The 17,016-nt window shown below is 47.2% G+C and overlaps 1 non-coding gene across 1 annotated transcript; it reads left to right on the top strand.

The window, feature by feature from the left end:
• Positions 1-673: 673 nt before the first annotated feature.
• On the top strand, positions 674-749 carry trnas-uga (transfer RNA serine (anticodon UGA)). The gene has a single exon. It is a non-coding gene; the product is annotated as a tRNA-Ser (tRNA).
• The last annotated feature ends 16,267 nt before the right edge of the window (positions 750-17,016 follow it).

Consider the following 17,016-nt stretch of genomic DNA (forward strand, 5'->3'; position numbering starts at 1 on the left):
TAGCAGTTTGCAAATCATAGAGCCGGGTGAATGGCTCTTTCACCGATGCAATTCGGTTCCCGAGGTTCAACAAAAAGATCCGTTCAGAAAGAGCCGTTCGTTCGTGAACGACACATCACCACACTGCAGTTCTCCACCATTTCGTATCGTGAGCTGGAGGAGCGTTCGTCCAACTTCTCATCCAAGTAAATGGCAGCGGCGCATCATCCATCCGCTGAACTCCCAAGGGACTGGGAGGATAGTTCACGATGCAACAAGCGTTTGGGGAGGACATTCATTGAAACGCAATGACTGTTTTTAAATTCTTGAGGGACTCTTGCTCCAGGGGAAATCTCAGCAGCGATGTCTCTGCTGTGCGTCAGAGGTGGGATCTCTTCCTTCTTCACTATGCTTATTATACTGTACATATCGGTCACATTAATGACATTGCACTCAGGAAAGTTGTCTGTAGGCTATTGGGGAGATGCGCATAGCCCGTTGAGTTATCCCGTTCCAGTCCAAACATGACCTGGGATGTGAGAAGGGAGCTATTCTATAACACATGTAGATGACATGTTGTCTTTATATGTAGATTATATTTGGGTTTTATATTTCATATTTGATTGATGATTAGGCCTATGACTTTTGATTCCACTTTGGCTACCTTGCATATTGTCCTTTCTTGCTATATCAGGGTCCTGTGTGGCTCAGTCGGTAGAGCATGGCGCTTGAAACGCCAAGCGTCGTGGGTTCGATTCCCGGTAGGGCCACCCATATGTAAAAGTAGTGGCCCCAGCCGACTTGTAAGTCGCTTTGGACAAAAGCGTCTGCTAAATGGGATATATTATTATTATTATTATTATATCTTAAACTTTATGCCCTTGTGCAGATCTTCTCTCTAAACAATATTCATGATAGTTTGAATGAGTTGAGTAAACTACACTGTTGTTAGCTTCTCCGTCTGTACTGTACTGTCCCTGGAAGACTCTCCACATAGTTCACCTAGAGCCAGTCCACTTTGTTCCACTGGTCAACTAATCATCCAAACCTCTGATTAGTGAATCAGGTGTGCTGGTGGTGGAATACATGATATGAGCTGGTTAGGGGGAGGACAGGTTTGAGAAGGGAAAGACTACATGGACTTTTCTGACCAACATCACATTGACAGCCCGTCTGACCAAAACCTAAAACTGACCCTAACCTTAACCCTAACATTAATCCTAACCTTAACCCTAACCTTAACCCTAACCTTAACCCTAACATTATAAAATCAAATCAAATCAAATTTTATTTGTCACATACACATGGTTAGCAGATGTTAATGCGAGTGAGTAATCTAACTAACAATTCCAAAACTACTGTCTTATACACACAAGTGTCAGGGGATAAAGAATATGTAAAGAATATGTACATAAAGATATATGAATGAGTGTTGAATGAGTGTTGGTACAGAGCAGCATAGGCAAGATACAGTAGATGGTATCGAGTACAATATATACATATGAGATGAGTATGTAAACAAAGTGGCATAGTTAAAGTGGCTAGTAATACATGTATTACATAAAGATGCAGTAGATGATATAGAGTACAGTATATACGTATACATATGAGATGAATAATGTAGGGTATGTAAACATTATATTCGGTAGCATTGTTTAAAGTGGCTAGTGATATATTTGACATCATTTCCCATCAATTCCCATTATTAAAGTGGCTGGAGTTGAGTCAGTGTGTTGGCAGCAGCCACTCAATGTTAGTGGTGGATGTTTAACAGTCTGATGGCCTTGAGATAGAAGCTGTTTTTCTGTCTCTCGGTCCCAGCTTTGATGCACCTGTACTGACCTCGCCTTCTGGATGGTAGCGGGGTGAACAGGCAGTGGCTCGGGTGGTTGTTGTCCTTGATGATCTTTATGGCCTTCCTGTAACATCGGGTGGTGTAGGTGTCCTGGAGGGCAGGTAGTTTGCCCCCGGTGATGCGTTGTGCAGACCTCACTACCCTCTGGAGAGCCTTAGGGTTGTGGGCGGAGCAGTTGCCGTACCAGGCGGTGATACAGCCCGCCAGGATGCTCTCGGTTGTGCATCTGTAGAAGTTTGTGAGTGTTTTTGGTGACAAGCCGAATTTCTTTAGCCTCCTGAGGTGGGTGTGATTCAGACTGTAGTTTCTCCCTGTGTGTCCAGTAAACCTCCTCTCATCATGGGTGTGATTCAGACTGTAGTTTCTCCCTGTGTGTCCAGTAAACCTCCTCTCATCATGGGTGTGATTCAGACTGTAGTTTCTCCCTGTGTGTCCAGTAAACCTCCTCTCATCATGGGTGTGATTCAGACTGTAGTTTCTCCCTGTGTGTCCAGTAAACCTCCTCTCATCATGGGTGTGATTCAGACTGTAGTTTCTCCCTGTGTGTCCAGTAAACCTCCTCATCATGGGTGTGATTCAGACTGTAGTTTCTCCCTGTGTGTCCAGTAAACCTCCTCTCATCATGGGTGTGATTCAGACTGTAGTTTCTCCCTGTGTGTCCAGTAAACCTCCTCTCATCATGGGTGTGATTCAGACTGTAGTTTCTCCCTGTGTGTCCAGTAAACCTCCTCTTATCATGGGTGTGATTCAGACTGAAGCTGGAGAGGCCAGTAGCAACCAGCCCGACCACTTTATTTCTAGTTGGGGATGGATAGTATCTCTAGAGGTACAGTAGGGAATTTCCATGTAAAAGGATTGTCTATTATGTATTGGTTGTGAAATTGTTAGATATTACTTGTTAGATATTGCTGCACTGTCGGAACTAGAAGCACAAGCATTTCGCTACAGTCGCAATAACATTTTCTAACCATGTGTTGTGACGAGTAAAATTTGATTTGATTTGAGCACCAATGCATCGTTCATAGGAGCATGTGTAATTGGGTGTCAAATGAAATCTAAGAGTGTATATTTTTGGTAAATGTAATTCTAGATATGTTTTTGAACCAGTGAAGGCTTTGATTTCTGGGTCAACAGATGTAAAAGAGATCTTAGAAAACATCGCCAGAAAAAGTCTTAAAATGTCCAATATCAGAACTACATAAAAACAGAATCATGTAGACATAAAGACCCCTGACTACTATTATCAACACTTACATTTGGGTTTGGAGAAATCATTAACCTTCTTTAAGTTTCAGAAATATTACCTTGTGCCTTGTAATTCCGTTACTAAAACCCCACATAACTTCTAGATATTTTCACATTTGTCTTTGTGAGGAGTGGGGATAATGAAAGGTCACAGAAGTAATGGTGGAGCTAACAATTAGTTCTAGTTATTTTTCTGATGTATGTTTTTTGGGTGAATTATTAAGTGATTAAAACTCGTAATTCCGTTACCAAAATGCTAGTGGAATTACCAAGAAATCTGTAACCGAATTACTGCAACTGAATTGGCTGAAATGTGAAATCATAATATTCACAAACCCCAACTGGGTCACCTGGTACTGTCCTCCTTTTCACTGGCATATTGTTCAGCTCATAACAGTTTTCCTTCTCTTCTCTGGTGGTCAAATTTACAGTGTTAAAACAGTCTGTCTGGACAATCTCTCTCTGCATGCTGAGAGTGTTTGGTGCATGCTGGGAATTGTATGAGTGAGTGTTGTGTAGAGTTAAGATCCTGCTTTTTCCTTTACATTTATTTTTCTTGGTCTTGTAGATCGTATGGTTGAGCATGGTGTATTTCTTAAAGAAGAGTGTCTTGTAGATCGTATGGTTGAGCATGGTGTATTTCTTAAAGAAGAGTGTCTTGTAGATCGTATGGTTTAGCATGGTGTATTTCTTAAAGAAGAGTGTCTTGTAGATCGTATGGTTGAGCATGGTGTATTTCTTAAAGAAGAGTGTCTTGTAGATCGTATGGTTGAGCATGGTGTATTTCTTAAAGAAGAGTGTCTTGTAGATCGTATGGTTGAGCATGGTGTATTTCTTAAAGAAGAGTGTCTTGTAGATCGTATGCTTTAGCATGGTGTATTTCTTAAAGAAGAGTGTCTTGTAGATCGTATGGTTTAGCATGGTGTATTTCTTAAAGAAGAGTGTCTTGTAGATCGTATGGTTGAGCATGGTGTATTTCTTAAAGAAGAGTGTCTTGTAGATCGTATGGTTGAGCATGGTGTACTTTTAAAGAAGACTGTCTTGTAGATCGTATGGTTGAGCATGGTGTATTTCTTAAAGAAGATCAAATCAAATCAAATTTTATTTGTCACATTCACATGGTTAGCTGATGTTAATGCGAGTGTAGCGAAATGCTTGTGCTTCTAGTTCCGACAATGCAGTAATAACCAACAAGTAATGTAACTAACAATTCCAAAACTACTGTCTTATACACAAGTGTAAGGGGATAAAGAATATGTACATAAAGATATATGAATGAGTGATGGTGCAGAGCAGCATAGGCAAGATACAGTAGATGGTATCAAGTACAGTATATACATATGAGATGAGTATGTAAACAAAGTGGCATAGTTAAAGTGGCTAGTGATACATGTATTACATAAAGATGCAGTCGATGATATAGAGTACAGTATATACGTATACATATGAGATGAATAATGTAGGGTATGTAAACATTATATTCGGTAGCATTGTTTAAAGTGGCTAGTGATATATTTGACATCATTTCCCATCAATTCCCATTATTAAAGTGGCTGGAGTTGAGTCAGTGTGTTGGCAGCAGCCACTCACTGTTAGTGGTGGCTGTTTAACAGTCTGATGGCCTTGAGATAGAAGCTGTTTTTCTGTCTCTCGGTCCCAGCTTTGATGCACCTGTACTGACCTCGCCTTCTGGATGGTAGCGGGGTGAACAGGCAGTGGCTCGGGTGGTTGTTGTCCTTGATGATCTTTATGGCCTTCCTGTAACATCGGGTGGTGTAGGTGTCCTGGAGGGCAGGTAGTTTGCCCCCGGTGATGCGTTGTGCAGACCTCACTACCCTCTGGAGAGCCTTAGGGTTGTGGGCGGAGCAGTATACATATACATATATATATATATATCCTTCTTTCCACTCCTCTCCTCTTTTGACCTCACCCTCTCACCTTCCCCCCCTACTCACAAGGCAGGCAATACGCTCGACCTCATCTTTACTAGATGCTGTTCTTCCACTAACCTCATTGCAACTCCCCTCCAAGTCTCCGACCACTACCTTGTATCCTTTTCCCTCTCGCTCTCATCCAACACTTCCCACACTGCCCCTACTCGGATGGTATCGCGCCGTCCCAACCTTCGCTCTCTCTCCCCCGCTACTCTCTCCTCTTCCATCCTATCATCTCTTCCCTCTGCTCATACCTTCTCCAACCTATCTCCTGATTCTGCCTCCTCAACCCTCCTCTCTTCCCTTTCTGCATCCTTTGACTCTCTATGTCCCCTATCCTCCAGGCCGGCTCGGTCCTCCCCTCCCGCTCCGTGGCTCGACGACTCATTGCGAGCTCACAGAACAGAGCTCCGGGCAGCCGAGCGGAAATGGATGAAAACTCGCCTCCCTGCGGACCTGGCATCCTTTCACTCCCTCCTCTCTACATTTTCCTCCTCTGTCTCTGCTGCTAAAGCCACTTTCTACCACTCTAAATTCCAAGCATCTGCCTCTAACCCTAGGAAACTCTTTGCCACCTTCTCCTCCCTCCTGAATCCTCCTCCCCCTCCCCCCCCTCCTCCCTCTCTGCAGATGACTTCGTCAACCATTTTGAAAAGAAGGTCGACGACATCCGATCCTCGTTTGCTAAGTCAAACGACACCGCTGGTGCTGCTCACACTGCCCTACCCTGTGCTCTGACCTCTTTCTCCCTCTCTCTCCAGATGAAATCTCGCTTCTTGTGACGGCCGGCCGCCCAACAACCTGCCCGCTTGACCCTATCCCCTCCTCTCTTCTCCAGACCATTTCCGGAGACCTTCTCCCTTACCTCACCTCGCTCATCAACTCATCCCTGACCGCTGGCTACGTCCCTTCCGTCTTCAAGAGAGCGAGAGTTGCACCCCTTCTGAAAAAACCTACACTCGATCCCTCCGATGTCAACAACTACAGACCAGTATCCCTTCTTTCTTTTCTCTCCAAAACTCTTGAACGTGCCGTCCTTGGCCAGCTCTCCCGCTATCTCTCTCAGAATGACCTTCTTGATCCAAATCAGTCAGGTTTCAAGACTAGTCATTCAACTGAGACTGCTCTTCTCTGTATCACGGAGGCGCTCCGCACTGCTAAAGCTAACTCTCTCTCCTCTGCTCTCATCCTTCTAGACCTATCGGCTGCCTTCGATACTGTGAACCATCAGATCCTCCTCTCCACCCTCTCCGAGTTGGGCATCTCCGGTGCGGCCCACGCTTGGATTGCGTCCTACCTGACAGGTCGCTCCTACCAGGTGGCGTGGCGAGAATCTGTCTCCTCGCCACGCGCTCTCACCACTGGTGTCCCCCAGGGCTCTGTTCTAGGCCCTCTCCTATTCTCGCTATACACCAAGTCACTTGGCTCTGTCATAACCTCACATGGTCTCTCCTATCATTGCTATGCAGACGACACACAATTAATCTTCTCCTTTCCCCCTTCTGATGACCAGGTGGCGAATCGCATCTCTGCATGTCTGGCAGACATATCAGTGTGGATGACGGATCACCACCTCAAGCTGAACCTCGGCAAGACGGAGCTGCTCATCCTCCCGGGAAGGACTGCCCGTTCCATGATCTCGCCATCACGGTTGACAACTCCATTGTGTCCTCCTCCCAGAGCGCTAAGAACCTTGGCGTGATCCTGGACAACACCCTGTCGTTCTCAACCAACATCATGGCGGTGGCCCGTTCCTGTAGGTTCATGCTCTACAACATCCGCAGAGTACGACCCTGCCTCACACAGGAAGCGGCGCAGGTCCTAATCCAGGCACTTGTCATCTCCCATCTGGATTACTGCAACTCGCTGTTGGCTGGGCTCCCTGCCTGTGCCATTAAACCCCTACAACTCATCCAGAACGCCGCAGCCCGTCTGGTGTTCAACCTTCCCAAGTTCTCTCACGTCACCCCGCTCCTCCGCTCTCTCCACTGGCTTCCAGTTGAAGCTCGCATCCGCTACAAGACCATGGTGCTTGCCTACGGAGCTGTGAGGGGAACGGCACCGCAGTACCTCCAGGCTCTGATCAGGCCCTACACCCAAACAAGGGCACTGCGTTCATCCACCTCTGGCCTGCTCGCCTCCCTACCACTGAGGAAGTACAGTTCCCGCTCAGCCCAGTCAAAACTGTTCGCTGCTCTGGCCCCCCAATGGTGGAACAAACTCCCTCACGACGCCAGGACAGCGGAGTCAATCACCACCTTCCGGAGACACCTGAAACCCCACCTCTTCAAGGAATACCTAGGATAGGATAAGTAATCCTTCTCACCCCCCCCCCCCCCCTTAATGATTTAGATGCACTATTGTAAAGTGGCTGTTCCACTGGATGTCAGAAGGTGAATTCACCAATTTGTAAGTCGCTCTGGATAAGAGCGTCTGCTAAATGACTTAAATGTAAATGTAAATGTAGATGAGTATGTAAACAAAGTGGCATAGTTAAAGTGGCTAGTGATACATGTATTACATAAGGATGCAGTAGATGATATAGAGTACAGTATATACAGTGCCTTGCGAAAGTATTCGGCCCCCTTGAACTTTGCGACCTTTTGCCACATTTCAGGCTTCAAACATAAAGATATAAAACTGTATTTTTTTGTGAAGAATCAAAAACAAGTGGGACACAATCATGAAGTGGAACGACATTTATTGGATATTTCAAACTTTTTTAACAAATCAAAAATTGAAAAATTGGGCGTGCAAAATTATTCAGCCCCTTTACTTTCAGTGCAGCAAACTCTCTCCAGAAGTTCAGTGAGGATCTCTGAATGATCCAATGTTGACCTAAATGAGTAATGATGATAAATACAATCCACCTGTGTGTAATCAAGTCTCCGTATAAATGCACCTGCACTGTGATAGTCTCAGAGGTCCGTTAAAAGCGCAGAGAGCATCATGAAGATCAAGGAATACACCAGGCAGGTCCGAGATACTGTTGTGAAGAAGTTTAAAGCCGGATTTGGATACAAAAAGATTTCCCAAGCTTTAAACATCCCAAGGAGCACTGTGCAAGCGATAATATTGAAATGGAAGGAGTATCAGACCACTGCAAATCTACCAAGACCTGGCCGTCCCTCTAAACTTTCAGCTCATACAAGGAGAAGTCTGATCAGAGATGCAGCCAAGAGGCCCATGATCACTCTGGATGAACTACAGAGATCTACAGCTGAGGTGGGAGACTCTGTCCATAGGACAACAATCAGTCGTATATTACACAAATCTGGCCTTTATGGAAGAGTGGCAAGAAGAAAGCCATTTCTTAAAGATATCCATAAAAAGTGTTGTTTAAAGTTTGCCACAAGCCACCTGGGAGACACACCAAACATGTGGAAGAAGGTGCTCTGTTCAGATGAAACCAAAATTGAACTTCTTGGCAACAATGCAAAATGTTATGTTTGGCGGAAAAGCAACACAGCTCATCACCCTGACCACACCATCCCCACTGTCAAACATGGTGGTGGCAGCATCATGGTTTGGGCCTGCTTTTCTTCAGCAGGGACAGGGAAGATGGTTAAAATTGATGGGAAGATGGATGGAGCCAAATACAGGACCATTCTGGAAGAAAACCTGATGGAGTCTGCAAAAGACCTGAGACTGGGACGGAGATTTGTCTTCCAACAAGACAATGATCCAAAACATAAAGCAAAATCTACAATGGAATGGTTCAAAAATAAACATATCCAGGTGTTAGAATGGCCAAGTCAAAGTCCAGACCTGAATCCAATCGAGAATCTGTGGAAAGAACTGAAAACTGCTGTTCACAAATGCTCTCCATCCAACCTCACTGAGCTCGAGCTGTTTTGCAAGGAGGAATGAGAAAAAATGTCAGTCTCTCGATGTGCAAAACTGATAGAGACATACCCCAAGCGACTTACAGCTGTAATCGCAGCAAAAGGTGGCGCTACAAAGTATTAACTTAAGGGGGCTGAATAATTTTGCACGCCCAATTTTTCAGTTTTTGATTTGTTAAAAAAGTTTGAAATATCCAATAAATGTCGTTCCACTTCATGATTGTGTCCCACTTGTTGTTGATTCTTCACAAAAAAATACAGTTTTATATCTTTATGTTTGAAGCCTGAAATATGGCAAAAGGTCGCAAAGTTCAAGGGGGCCGAATACTTTCGCAAGGCACTGTACGTTTACATATGTGTAACGGTTCTCATCTGGTGAAGGAGAAGCGGACCAAAATGCAGCGTGGTGGTTATTCATGTTCTTTAATAAAACGGAACTATACATGAAATAACTAACAAAATAATGAATGAACGAAAACCTAAACAGTCCTGTCTGGTGTAGACACAGAGACAGGAACAATCACCCACAAACACACAGTGAAACCCCGGCTACCTAAATATGGTTCCCAATCAGAGACAATTACTAACACCTGCCTCTTATTGAGAACCATATCAGGCCAGACATAGAAATAGATAAACAAGACATCCAACATAGAATGCCCACTCAGATCACACCCTGACCAACCAAAACATAGAAACATACAAAGTAAACTATGGTCAGGGTCTGACAGTACCCCCCCCCCCCACTAAGGTGCGGACTCCGGCCGCAAAACCTGAACCTATCGGGGAGGGTCTGGGTGTGCATCTATCCGCGGTGGCGGCTCTGGTGCTGGACGTGGCCCCCACTTCACCGTAGTCTTAGTCCCCCACCTTGTCCGCTTCCGCGACCTCCTAGCCACAGCAACCCTTAATAACACTGGACTGAGGGGCAGCTCTGGACAGAGGGGCAGCTCTGGACAGAGGGGCAGCTCTGGACAGAGAGGCAGCTCTGGACAGAGGGGCAGCTCGGGACAGAGGGGCAAATCGGGACAGAGGGGCTCTTCGGACTCCGGCAGCAGCGCCGGACAGGCGGGAGACTCCGGCAGCAGTGCCGGACAGGCGGGAGACTCCGGCAGCAGTGCCGGACAGGCGGGAGACTCCGGCAGCACAGGAGAGGAGGAAGGCTCTGGCAGATCCTGGCTGAAGGGCGGATCTGGAAGAGTCTGGCAGACTGGCGGATCTGGAAGAGTCTGGCTGACTGGCGGATCTGGAAGAGTCTGGCTGACTGGCGGATCCTGGCTCACTGGCAGATCTGGAAGAGTCTGGCTGACTGGCGGATCTGGAAGAGTCTGGCTGACTGGCAGATCTGGAAGAGTCTGGCTGACTGGCGGATCTGGAAGAGTCTGGCTGACTGGTGGATCCTCGCAGACTGACGGCTCTGGCTGCTCCATGCTGACTGGCAGCTCTGGCTGCTCCATGCTGACTGGCGGATCTGGCTGCTCCATGCTGACTGGCGGCTCTGGCTGCTCCATGCTGACTGGCGGCTCTGGCTGCTCCATACAGACTGGCAGCTCTGGCGACTTCTTGCAGACTGGCAGCTCTGGCTGCTCCATGCAGACTGGCAGCTCTGGCAGCTCCTTGCAGACTGGCAGCTCCTTGCAGACTGGCAGCTCCTTGCAGACTTGCAGCTCTGGCTGCTCCATGCAGACTGGCAGCTCTGGCTGTTCCATGCAGACTGGCAGCTCTGGCTGGGAGCAAGACATCCTGGTCCGTGACTGGGCTGGTTTTCTTTTTGTAGTCCGTGATTGACTGTAGACCCTGCCACATACCTCTTGTGTCTGAGCCGTTGAATTGAGATTCTACTTTGTCTTTATACTGACGCTTAGCGTGTTTGATAGCCTTGCGGAGGGAATAGCTGCACTGTTTGTATTCGGTCATGTTACCAGTCACCCTGCCCTGATTAAAAGCAGTGGTTCGCGCTTTCAGTTTGAATGCTGCCATCAATCCACGGTTTCAGGTTTGGGAATGTTTTAATCGTTGCTATGGGAACGACATCTTCAACGCACGTTCTAATGAACTCGCACACCGAATCAGCGTATTCATCAATTTTGTTGTCTGTCGCAATACGAAACATATCCCAGTCCACGTGATGGAAGCAGTCTTGGAGTGTGGAATCAGCTTGGTCGGACCAGCGTTGGACAGACCTCAGCGTGGGAGCTTCTTGTTTTAGTTTCTGTCTGTAGGCAGGGATCAGCAAAATGGAGTCGTGGTCAGCTTTTCCGAAAGGAGGGCGGGGCAGGGCCTTATATGCGTTGTGGAAGTTAGAATAACAATGATCCAAGGTTTTGCCAGCCCTGGTTGCGCAATCGATATGCTGATACAATTTAGGGAGTCTTGTTTTCAGATTAGCCTTGTTAAAATCCCCAGCTACAATGAATGCAGCCTCAGGATGTATGGATTCCAGTTTGCAAAGAGTCAAATAAAGTTCGTTCAGAGCCATCGATGTGTCTGCTTGGGGGGGAATATATACGGCTGTGATTATAATCTAAGAGAATTCTCTTTGTAGATAATGCGGTCGACATTTGATTGTGAGGAATTCTAAATCAGGTGAACAGAAGGATTTGAGTTCCTGTATATTTCTGTGATCACACCACGTCTCATTAGCCATAAGGCATATGCCCCCGCCCCTCTTCTTACCAGAAAGATGTTTGTTTCTGTCGGCGCGATGCGTGGAGAAACCCGCTGGCTGCACCGACTCCGATAGCGTCTCTCCAGTGAGCCATGTTTCCATGAAGCAAAGAACGTTACAGTCTCTGATGTCCGTCTGGAATGCTACCCTTGCTCGGATTTCATCAACCTTGTTGTCTAGAGACTGGACATTGGCGAGAAGTATACTAGGGAGTGGTGCACGATGTGCCCGTCTCCGGAGTCTGACCAGAAGACCGCCTCGTTTCCCTCTTTTACGGAGTCGTTTTTTTGGGTCGCTGGCTGGAATCCATTCTGTTGTCCTGGGTGAAAGGCAGAACATAGGATCCACTTCGCGAATGTCATATTCTTGGTCGAACTGATGGTGAGTTGACGCTGATCTTATATACAGTAGTTCTTCTCGGCTGTATGTAATGAAACCTAAGATGACCTGGGGTACTAATGTAAGAAATAACACGTAAAAAAACAAAAAACTGCATAGTTTCCTAGGAACGCGAAGCGAGGCGGCCATCTCTGTCGGCGCCGGAACAATAGGTGATGATCCCGATGTTAATGCTGTAGATATTGTGATAAGGGAGTGTGAGACTATTGAAACATGTAACTTTCAGTGTTTTATTGTTATTAATATAGTTTACAGAGTGCTAAAAGTGCTGCTGTTGCCAGCTAGCATGCCTTTCTGTGCTGCAGACGGTTAGCTGAGCTGCCCACTGGTGTTGCATTATGGGAGATGTAGTTTTGTGCTCTATCTACGGTCTGAATGGGATAGAGGGGATTTCACGTTCTAACTTGTTTGTGTTGCAGTGTTTTTGTACATGAGTTGTTGTATTTTGGGACTGTCAACACTGAAAGCACCTCGCAATGTATTGGGGATGTGAGACAGGATATGTGTTTTACCTTTCTTCATGCTCCTGTGTAGAACAACTTGTCAGATGGTGCATTGGAGACTGATGTGTTCCTGTCCTGTCTTTTCACAATACTATTGCAGATCAACATAAGCCAGCAGCATACCACCCTGCATACCACCGCTGGCTTGCTTCTGAAGCTAAGCAAGGTTGGTCCTGGTCAGTCCCTGGAAGGGAGACCAAATGCTGCTGGAAGTGGTGTTGGAGGGCCAGTAGGAGGCACTCTTTCATCTGGTCTAAAAAGTATCCCAATACCCCAGGGCAGTGATTGGGGACACTGCCCTGTGTAGGGTGTTGTCTTTTGGCAGGGATGTTAAACGGGTGTCCTGACTCTCTGAGGTCATTAAAGATCCCATGACACTGATCGTAAGAGTAAAGGTGTTTACCCTTAAGGTCCTGGCTCAATTCCCAATCTGGCCCTCAAACCATCTCAGTCACCTAATAATCCCCAGTTTACAATTGGCTCATTCATCCCCCTCCTCTCCCCTGTAACTATTCCCCAGGTCATTGCTGAAAATGAGAACGTGTTCTCCGTCAACTTACCTGGTAAAATAACGGATAAATAAAAAATGTATTAATTAAAATAATATGGGGTGGAAGCTATTGACGTTTTAAGAAAGTATTTTTAATATAAAGTCAATTTAAGTTGGTAGAATATCACCAAAGTCAAAAAATACAAAAATACAAAAGTTATTGCTATTGATTGGAGGCATGAGGTCCCTGAACCAATAAGAGTTAGTTTTACTCATGAAAGTCATATGGGGTGAAAGATATTAAGATTTGTTTTTATGTAAAGTGAATTTATATTTATAGAAAATTCTTAGTGAGAAAATACAAAACTTGTTGTTGTTGTTTGGAGGGATGAGGTTCCTGAACCAATAACAGTTGGTTGTATTCATGAAATAAATATGGGGTGGAAGATGTTGATGTTTTTATTGTAAAGTGATTTATTTTACCTTTTGTAGATTTTACAGAAGTAAAAAATATGTAACTAATTGCATTCGAGAGAAAAGGTCTCTTTACAGTGTCAAATTTGTTTGAGATCTCTGACACGGTTTGTTTTGTTTGATCGTAGCTAGCTAGCTACATAGCCGTCTTTGTATCTAAGACAATTGTGTAGCCTAGAGCGATTTTCTAGGTTAGCTGGCCAGCTATTGTCGTTCTCTTAACGTAGCTAGCCAGCTAGCCCCCGAATAGCAGCACTGTAGTAACTATTACAGTACAACGGTTTGTTTTGTTTGATCGTAGCTAGCTAGCTACATAGCCGTCTTTGTATCTAAGTCAATTGTTTAGCCTAGAGCGATTTTCTAGGTTAGCTACATCGCAGCCACTACCAGCTAGCCTACTCCAGCAGTACTGTATCATTTCAATCATTTTAGTCTATAAGATTCTTGCTACGTAAGCTTAACTTTCTGAACATTCGAGACGTGTAGTCCACTTGTCATTCCAATCTCCTTTGCATTAGCGTAGCCTCTTCTGTACCCTGTCAACTATGTGTCTATCTATCCCTGTTCTCTCCTCTCTGCACAGACCATACAAACGCTCCACACCGCGTGGCCGCGGCCACCCTAATCTGGTGGTCCCAGCGCGCACGACCCACGTGGAGTTCCTGGTCTCCGGTAGCCTCTGGAACTGCCGATCTGCGGCCAACAAGGCAGAGTTCATCTCAGCCTATGCCTCCCTCCAGCCCCTCGACTTCCTGGCACTGACGGAAACATGGATCACCACAGATAACACTGCTACTCCTACTGCTCTCTTCGTCCGCCCACGTGTTCTCGCACACCCCGAGAGCTTCTGGTCAGCGGGGTGGTGGCACCGGGATCCTCATCTCTCCCAAGTGGTCATTCTCTCTCTCTCCCCTTACCCATCTATCTATCGCCTCCTTTGAATTCCATGCTGTCACAGTTACCAGCCCTTTCAAGCTTAACATCCTTATCATTTATCGCCCTCCAGGTTCCCTCGGAGAGTTCATCAATGAGCTTGATGCCTTGATAAGCTCCTTTCCTGAGGACGGCTCACCTCTCACAGTCCTGGGCGACTTTAACCTCCCCACGTCTACCTTTGACTCATTCCTCTCTGCCTCCTTCTTTCCACTCCTCTCCTCTTTTGACCTCACCCTCTCACCTTCCCCCCCTACTCACAAGGCAGGCAATACGCTCGACCACATCTTTACTAGATGCTGTTCTTCCACTAACCTCATTGCAACTCCCCTCCAAGTCTCCGACCACTACCTTGTATCCTTTTCCCTCTCGCTCTCATCCAACACTTCCCACACTGCCCCTACTCGGATGGTATCGCGCCGTCCCAACCTTCGCTCTCTCTCCCCGCTTCTCTCTCCTCTTCCATCCTATCATCTCTTCCCTCTGCTCATACCTTCTCCAACCTTTCTCCTGAGTCTGCCTCCTCAACCCTCCTCTCTTCCCTTTCTGCATCCTTTGACTCTCTATGTCCCCTATCCTCCAGGCCGGCTCGGTCCTCCCCTCCCGCTCCGTGGCTCGATGACTCATTGCGAGCTCACAGAACAGAGCTCCGGGCAGCCGAGCGGAAATGGAGGAAAACTCGCCTCCCTGCGGACCTGGCATCCTTTCACTCCCTCCTCTCTACATTTTCCTCCTCTGTCTCTGCTGCTAAAGCCACTTTCTACCACTCTAAATTCCAAGCATCTGCCTCTAACCCTAGGAAGCTCTTTGCCACCTTCTCCTCCCTCCTGAATCCTCCTCCCCCTCCCCCCTCCTCCCTCTCTGCAGATGACTTCGTCAACCATTTTGAAAAGAAGGTCGACGACATCCGATCCTCGTTTGCTAAGTCAAACGACACCGCTGGTTCTGCTCACACTGCCCTACCCTGTGCTCTGACCTCTTTCTCCCCTCTCTCTCCAGATGAAATCTCGCTTCTTGTGACGGCCGGCCGCCCAACAACCTGCCCGCTTGACCCTATCCCCTCCTCTCTTCTCCAGACCATTTCCGGGGACCTTCTCCCTTACCTCACCTCGCTCATCAACTCATCCCTGACCGCTGGCTACGTCCCTTCCGTCTTCAAGAGAGCGAGAGTTGCACCCCTTCTGAAAAACCTACACTCGATCCCTCCGATGTCAACAACTACAGACCAGTATCCCTTCTTTCTTTTCTCTCCAAAACTCTTGAACGTGCCGTCCTTGGCCAGCTCTCCCACTATCTCTCTCAGAATGACCTTCTTGATCCAAATCAGTCAGGTTTCAAGACTAGTCATTCAACTGAGACTGCTCTTCTCTGTATCACGGAGGCGCTCCGCACTGCTAAAGCTAACTCTCTCTCCTCTGCTCTCATCCTTCTAGACCTATCGGCTGCCTTCGATACTGTGAACCATCAGATCCTCCTCTCCACCCTCTCCGAGTTGGGCATCTCCGGCGCGGCCCACGCTTGGATTGCGTCCTACCTGACAGGTCGCTCCTACCAGGTGGCGTGGCGAGAATCTGTCTCCTCGCCACGCGCTCACCACTGGTGTCCCCCAGGGCTCTGTTCTAGGCCCTCTCCTATTCTCGCTATACACCAAGTCACTTGGCTCTGTCATAACCTCACATGGTCTCTCCTATCATTGCTATGCAGACGACACACAATTAATCTTCTCCTTTCCCCCTTCTGATGACCAGGTGGCGAATCGCATCTCTGCATGTCTGGCAGACATATCAGTGTGGATGACGGATCACCACCTCAAGCTGAACCTCGGCAAGACGGAGCTGCTCTTCCTCCCGGGGAAGGACTGCCCGTTCCATGATCTCGCCATCACGGTTGACAACTCCATTGTGTCCTCCTCCCAGAGCGCTAAGAACCTTGGCGTGATCCTGGACAACACCCTGTCGTTCTCAACCAACATCATGGCGGTGGCCCGTTCCTGTAGGTTCATGCTCTACAACATCCGCAGAGTACGACCCTGCCTCACACAGGAAGCGGCGCAGGTCCTAATCCAGGCACTTGTCATCTCCCGTCTGGATTACTGCAACTCGCTGTTGGCTGGGCTCCCTGCCTGTGCCATTAAACCCCTACAACTCATCCAGAACGCCGCAGCCCGTCTGGTGTTCAACCTTCCCAAGTTCTCTCACGTCACCCCGCTCCTCCGCTCTCTCCACTGGCTTCCAGTTGAAGCTCGCATCCGCTACAAGACCATGGTGCTTGCCTACGGAGCTGTGAGGGGAACGGCACCGCAGTACCTCCAGGCTCTGATCAGGCCCTACACCCAAGCAAGGGCACTGCGTTCATCCACCTCTGGCCTGCTCGCCTCCCTACCATTGAGGAAGTACAGTTCCCGCTCAGCCCAGTCAAAACTGTTCGCTGCTCTGGCCCCCAATGGTGGAACAAACTCCCTCACGACGCCAGGACAGCGGAGTCAATCACCACCTTCCGGAGACACCTGAAACCCCACCTCTTCAAGGAATACCTAGGATAAGATAAGTAATCCTTCTCACCACCCCCCCCCTTAATGATTTAGATGCACTATTGTAAAGTGGCTGTTCCACTGGATGTCAGAAGGTGAATTCACCAATTTGTAAGTCGCTCTGGATAAGAGCGTCTGCTAAATGACTTAAATGTAAAAAT

This window comes from Oncorhynchus masou, chromosome 21, assembly GCF_036934945.1.
Source record: "Oncorhynchus masou masou isolate Uvic2021 chromosome 21, UVic_Omas_1.1, whole genome shotgun sequence".
Classification (NCBI taxonomy): domain Eukaryota; kingdom Metazoa; phylum Chordata; class Actinopteri; order Salmoniformes; family Salmonidae; genus Oncorhynchus; species Oncorhynchus masou.